A 7,542-nucleotide genomic window follows, 5' to 3' on the forward strand; every position below is an offset into this window, starting at 1 on the left:
AATCTCACAACTGTAACTTTATTTCTCGTAATTGTGAATGTAAATCATATCTCTGAGTTTTCATCTTCTCATTTGTAACCAAGTCTAGTAAAAATGTAATCTTAATATATCTCAGTAATATATCTTTATTTGTCATAATTGTGACTTATTTTAAATTCTAATAATTGTGACTATAAATCACATTAGTTGTGTCATAGTGTGGCAATATTTTTCATAATTGTGACTTTATATATCAGCTGTGAATTTATTTCTCAAAAATGTAACTTTAAATCTCATAAACAGCTTTATTTTTCAGAAATGTTAATCCATGCATTTATGACCTCAAGGTTAGATTATTGTAATGCTTTATTGGGTGGTTGTTCTGCACGCTTAGTAAACAAGCTACAGCTAGTCCAAAATGCAGCAGCAAGAGTTCTTACTAGAACCAGGAAGTATGACCATATTAGCCCGGTCCTGTCAACACTGCACTGGCTCCCTATCAAACATCGTATAGATTATAAAATATTGCTTATTACTTATAAAGCCCTGAATGGTTTAGCACCTCAGTATTTGAATGAGCTCCTTTTACATTATAATCCTCTACGTCCGCTACGTTCTCAAAACTCAGGCAAATTGAAAATACCTAGAATATCAAAATCAACTGCGGGCGGCAGATCCTTTTCCTATTTGGCGCCTAAACTCTGGAATAACCTACCTAACATTGTTCGGGAGGCAGACACACTCTTGCAGTTTAAATCTAGATTAAAGACCCATCTCTTTAACTTGGCTTACACATAACATACTAATATGCTTTTATTATCCAAATCCGTTAAAGGATTTTTAGGCTGCATTAATTAGGTAAACCGGAACCGGGAACACTTCCCATAACACCCGATGTACTTGCTACATCATTAGAAGAATGGCATCTACGCTAATATTTGTCTGTTTCTCTCTTATTCCGAGGTCACCGTGGCCACCAGATCCAGTCTGTATCCAGACCAGAGGGTCACTGCAGTCACCCGGATCCAGTACGTATCCAGAGCAGATGGTGGATCAGCACCTAGAAAGGACCTCTACATCCCTGAAAGACAGCGGAGACCAGGACAACTAGAGCCCCAGATACAGATCCCCTGTAAAGACCTTGTCTCAGAGGAGCACCAGGACAAGACCACAGGAAACAGATGATTCTTCTGCACAATCTGACTTTGCTGCAGCCTGGAATTGAACTACTGGTTTCGTCTGGTCAGAGGAGAACTGGCCCCCCAACTGAGCCTGGTTTCTCCCAAGGTTTTTTTCTCCATTCTGTCACCGATGGAGTTTCGGTTCCTTGCCGCTGTCGCCTCTGGCTTGCTTAGTTGGGGTCACTTCATCTACAGCGATATCATTGACTTGATTGCAAATAAATGCACAGACACTATTTAAACTGAACAGAGATTACATCACTGAATCCAATGATGAACTGCCTTTAACTATCATTTTGCATTATTGACACACTGTTTTCCTAATTAATGTTGTTCAGTTGCTTTGACGCAATGTATTTTGTTTAAAGCGCTATATAAATAAAGGTGACTTGACTTGACTTCATCATGACTTTATATCTTCAGTTTTGAAAACTGTGACTACATTTCTAACAATTTGTTTCAATAATTTCAAAAAGTGTATTTCTCAAAATATCAACTTTATATCTCACAACTGACTCTTTATCTTGCATTTTCCTAATTGTGACTTTATATTTTCTCATTTGTGACTAAATCTGTTAACTGTGACTTAATTTCTCCTAATTCTGACTTTAGAATTCACATATTATTCCATATAATTATTATTATGAATTTACAATGCACCAGTATGAGAGAGCAGAAAGAGTGACAAGTGAGAAAGACGAGGAAAGGAAATGAAGGTAGTTGGAGTGAAAACAAACCTTGAAGAATAATTCCTGAAGTACAGCTGACATCACAGTCTGATTAGAGCGTCTTAAACGAGCATCTGATTGTGGTGTGTTTGGAGTACTCCCTTTAACCATTAGCAAAACATAACCCCCCTTATGGAACAAAAATATATTGCAGTATATTGGAAAATATCATGTAATATATTAGGCATATATTCTTATATATATTTATTTTTTTCCAATATATTGCAATATACTGAAAGCGGCAATCATTTGTATATTTTGCAATATATAATATAATATATGTATCATCAATATATTATTCAATGTATTCAAATATATAATATATTAGAAAATAAAAATGGAAAATAATATATTACAATATATCACAATATATTTTAAGAAATATATTGGTAAATATATTTTCCTTTCGTAAGGGCCTAACCCTCTGTTCTTTCATCAGGACACACATTCAACAGATCAAATCTAAGAAAGTATTTCTCGTTAAACATCTAAAACAATAGCAGTGTCAATTTTCGGCTAAGAATTAACATGTCAATGATCTGGTGCTGCTTGTTGCATAATTGCAGCCTGAGTGGAATATGATAAACATAACCCTGAGTGGCAATGCCAAGCTTTGTTTGGGTTTGACTGAGCTGAATTCAAAACACAAAGCTGGGAAAAATAAATTAACTACTGTGTGAAAAGACTGATAGCGCAAACCCTGACAGATATCGGTACAAATGGAATGATGGAAGAGTCTTGATTCCTCGATGACATGTTTGTTGGTCTTTTAGGAAATGAGAAGACATGTAGGATTGATTTAAATCAGAACATCATCTCTTAATGGATGCATGTGTTGTTGAGGTGCTGATGTGGATGGGTTAAGGAGGTCTCTGCCTCACGTGAACATGACCCCGGAGTCTCTAGGTAACTGTATTAACAGAGACGTCAAGTCCAGGCAGATTTATTGTGCTAAGGAAGCCTTTATAGATCGTGAAAGATTGAGGGCCTGACACTACCCACCGGAGAGCTGGGACTGGAACATCTGTCTAAGAAACTGGACAGCTCAAGCTTTCACAAACGCTTACAGACGAAAAAGAGAGCAAAATATTAATATGTGAATTGTTTGGGAGATAGCGGGTTGCCAGGTTAACCATGAAAAGTAGGGTTAGGAGTCCAAAAAGAACCCATTCTTTGATAGTGATGCTTGGGGAGAGTAAAGTCTGAAATGTCCAGACGTGACATGAATAAAGGCCATAACTTTCATTATAACTATGAAGTTTTAATAATCATTCTAATTATATGAGAATATAGAAAGTCCACAACACAGCTATAATGATTATGATGCTGAGGAACAATGCTGTTGGAATCACTTTCTAGAACTATTTGCAACAGATGGGTTCCAGAAGTAAAAACGGCATTCAGTTTCTCCACTGGAAAATGTATTTTTAACAGTAACTTAAAAACCTTTAAAGACAGCCCTACAATGAGCTCAGAGGTTATTAATCAATGGTATATGCCTTTGTTAAAGCCATTAGCTCACATTATTTCAACCTATGGTAACACTTTAGTTTAGGGACCAATTTTCACTATTGACTAGTTGCTTCTTGACATGCATACTAGCATAATGGCTATTTATTTGTATCGATAAAGAACATATGCCTTATTTTGCATGAGTTTATTTTAGATCCCTTAATTCTACATAATACCTAAACTTAACACAACTACTTAGTAACTATTAATATAAGCAGCAAAAAGTCGGAGCTTACTGAGGCAGAACTCATAGTTAATATTTAGCTAATAGTGACCATTGGTCCCCAAACTAAAGTGTGACAAATTTATGTTTTGAATAATCATGTTTAACAGTGGAATCCCTGGTGAACTTCATTACCCATGACACGGTGCAGAAAATTCCACCATTGCAAGTCACAAATGAGCGCCAAGCTCCTTAAAATAGAAGCATAAAATATTTTGTTTCCATTTATGCAATCAGCAACTCAAAATAAATGATTTTATATTTATTGCCATCGTTTTTTCATTTGATTGTGTCATTTGAAGTGATTTATTGGATTGTAGTTATTTTCCGTTGAGAGCAGTTTTGTACCTTTGTATTTTTGTCTGGTGTTCAAAAACTTATGCTTCAAATCAAGTTTGTAATGTGATTATCCTTGTATCTGGTTGGCTTGATTCATGGCTTACAATGCTTTCATTGTCTTACAATGTAATCAATTTTATTTTATTTTTTATTCTTGTGGGAAAAATTAATGGAAAAATTCTTCCAAATAAATTCTTCTACTAAACTATATTATTTGAGCTGTAAAGTTGTTCTGGATCTTTTTTAGGGTTATACGGTGCCTTGTGAGAGTTTTCATACCCCTTTTTCACATTTTGTTATGTTGCTGCCTTATGTTAAACTTCTTTAAATTACTTTTCTTCCACATCAATCTCACTCCATACACCATAATGACAAAGCAAAAACAGAATAGTCACAAATTGTAAATTTATTTGAAAAAAATAAAATAGAAATAAATACATTAGATAAGTATTCATACCCTTTACTCCATTCATAGTTGAAGCAATTTTACAGCCTCAAATATTTTTGGGTATGATACAACAAGCTTTTCTTATCATTTGGCAATAATCTGCAATTCTTCTTCTCAGGTCTTCACCTCTCAAGCTCTGTCAGGTTGGATAGCAACAGATGCACATTTTTAGGTTTTTCCAGAAAAATGTTATTGGGTTCAAGTCTAGGCTGTGGCTGGGCCACTCAAGGACATTCACAGAGTTGTCTATAAACCACTCTTGCGCTGTGCTTAGGGTTAATGTCCCGTTAAACCTCCTGCCCAGTCTGAGGTTCTGGATGCTCTGGACTGGGTTTTCATTAAGGCCATCTCAATATTTTGGTGCACGGAGCGTTCCTTCTACTTGGACGAGTCCCTCAGCCCCTGCAGATGAAAAGCAGCCCCACAGCACTTCTCTTTTGGATGGTACTCTGCAGGTGATGAGTAGAGCTGGTTTCCTTCAAACATGATGCTTAGAATTGAGGTTCATCAGACCAGAGAATCTTGTTTCTCATAGTATGAGGGTCCTTTAGGTGTTTTTTTTTACAAAATCATGTGTCTTCACTAAAGAGAATGAATTGAGTCTTGCCACACCGCCATAAATCCCAGATTGACGGAATGTTGCATTGTTGTATGTCCTTCTGTAGATTTTTTCCTATATCCACACATGATCATGGAGCTCAACTTCAGTGACTATCAGGTTCTTGGCCACCACTCTAACCACAGCCCTTCTCCATCAGTTGCTCAGGTTGGCTAGAAGTCCAGCTCTATGAAGAGTCCTGGTTGTTTCAAACTTTTTCCATCAAGGGTAACCAAGATTACATTCTTCTGTGAACCTTCAGTAAAGCTGCTTTTTTTTCAGAACTCTTCTCCAGATGTGTGGCTTGATGCAAAATTGTTTCGGAGCTTTTTTTCCATGCTTTTTTTAACCTCAGGGTTTGGTTTTTGCTTTGATATGCATTTTCAGCTGTAAGATCTTTTATTAAGACAGGTGTCTTTGCAAATCATATTGAATTTGCCACAGGTTAACTTCACTCAAAGTGTAGTAATATCTATAAGCAATATTAATGTTACCAAGCTAAATTTCAATTGTCCCATTTCTAATAAATTTATGGTGTATGGAGTGTAGATTGATGTGGGAAAAAAAATAAAACTTACTTTGGCAAGAAGTGGTCAGGTAGGGGAGGGGACCCACCAAAAGTGGATATACATAGACTACGCCACCCGGAATATACCAGGACATAACAGCCCTAAGAAAGGGCACAAAGGTTCGTGGCCAACAGCCAGGGTGAGCATGGAGACAGAGATAGTATAAAACATTTGCAATTTATATACAATTGTAATGGTTCAAACTATTTTTTTTTGGATACAATATAAAACATGCCTAATACACAAGTCTACCAGTTACAAAATGACCAGGAGGAGAAAAATGACCAGCAGGGGCCTTTTTGATCATCACCTCACACCATACCACAAACCACTCAATTGTGAAAGCAATACAATTGGCCAAACACCACACTACCCCAAGTGGACCCACTAAAAGTATAAAACCCTCGCTTTAAAAGTTTCTACTCATAAAATCACATAATTAACTGGTATAAACTAAGACATTCATATCACAACAGTTAAACGGTTACACAACAAACACTAAAAACAAAGCAGCAGTGCAGTCATACTGATGTACATTCGTCTTCAACCAAGGTACTGGAAACCCCTGGAGGTGTAGTTACACCGAGAGAGAATTCCAATGTAGCAAAACGCATCGTTGCTTACCACACGAGACCACGGCTGCTAGCATGCGGAAAAAGGCCTACTTGCGACACCAACACGGAGATGCAACAAACCCTATCCTTTGTCCATGACTTACCACAATGATCTAGTACCCAGGATGATGCATCTTGAGTAATCAAACCATTCCCTTTTTAATAGGATCAATCCCAACACTGATAGGTTCATTGGATTTAAACCATTTTAACCAATGACGAAGGAGTAGGAACACTGATAGGTTCCCAGGCTGGCATGACGTCAACCAATCATATCTCGGCTAATACCTTACCCTGCTACACATGGCACTGTAGTTGTTGTAAAAGTTGGGTGTAACTTTATTAAGAAGTCACCTTTATTTATATAGCACTTTAAACAAAATACATTGCGTCAAAGCAACTGAACAACATAAGAAAACAGTGTGCCAATAATGCTAAATGACAGTTAAAGGCAGTTCATCATTGAATTCAGTGATGTCATCTCTGTTCATTTTGAATAATGTCTGTGCATTTATTTGCAATCAAGTCAACGATATCGCTGTAGATGAAGTGTCCCCAACTAAGCAAGCCAGAGGCGACAGCGGCAAGGAACCGAAACTCCATCGGTGACAGAATGGAGAAAAAAAACCTTGGGAGAAACCAGGCTCAGTTGGGGGGCCAGTTCTCCTCTGACCAGACGAAACCAGTAGTTCAATTCCAGGCTGCAGCAAAGTCAGATTGTGCAGAAGAATCATCTGTTTCCTATGGAAGGGGAATCTGTTTCCTATTTGGGGAAGTCGTGGCCTAATGGTCAGAGAGTCGGACTCCCAATCGAAAGGTTGTGAGTTCGAGTCCCGGGCCGGCAGGAATTGTGGGTGGGTGGGGGGAGTGCATGTACAGTTCTCTCTCCACCCTCAATACCATGACTTAGGTGCCCTTGAGCAAGGCATCGAACCCCCAACTGCTTCCCGGGCGCCGCAGCATAAATGGCTGCCCACTGCTCCGGGTGTGTGCTCACAGTGTGTGTGTGTGTGTGTTCACTGCTCTGTGTGTGTGCATTTCGGGTGTGCATTTCGGTTCACTGCTCTGTGTGTGTGCATTTCGGCAGGAATTGTGGGTGGGGTGCATGTACAGTTCTCTCTCCACCCTCAATACCACGACTTAGGTGCCCTTGAACCCCCAACTGCTCCCCGGGCGCCGCAGCATAAATGGCTGCCCACTGCTCCGGGTGTGTGCTCACAGTGTGTGTGTGTGTGTTCACTGCTCTGTGTGTGTGCATTTCGGATGGGTTAAATGCAGAGCACAAATTCTGAGTATGGGTTACCATACTTGGCTGAATGTCACTTCACTTCACTATGGTCTTGTCTTGGTG

Source organism: Carassius carassius, chromosome 35 (assembly GCF_963082965.1).
Source record: "Carassius carassius chromosome 35, fCarCar2.1, whole genome shotgun sequence".
NCBI lineage: Eukaryota > Metazoa > Chordata > Actinopteri > Cypriniformes > Cyprinidae > Carassius > Carassius carassius.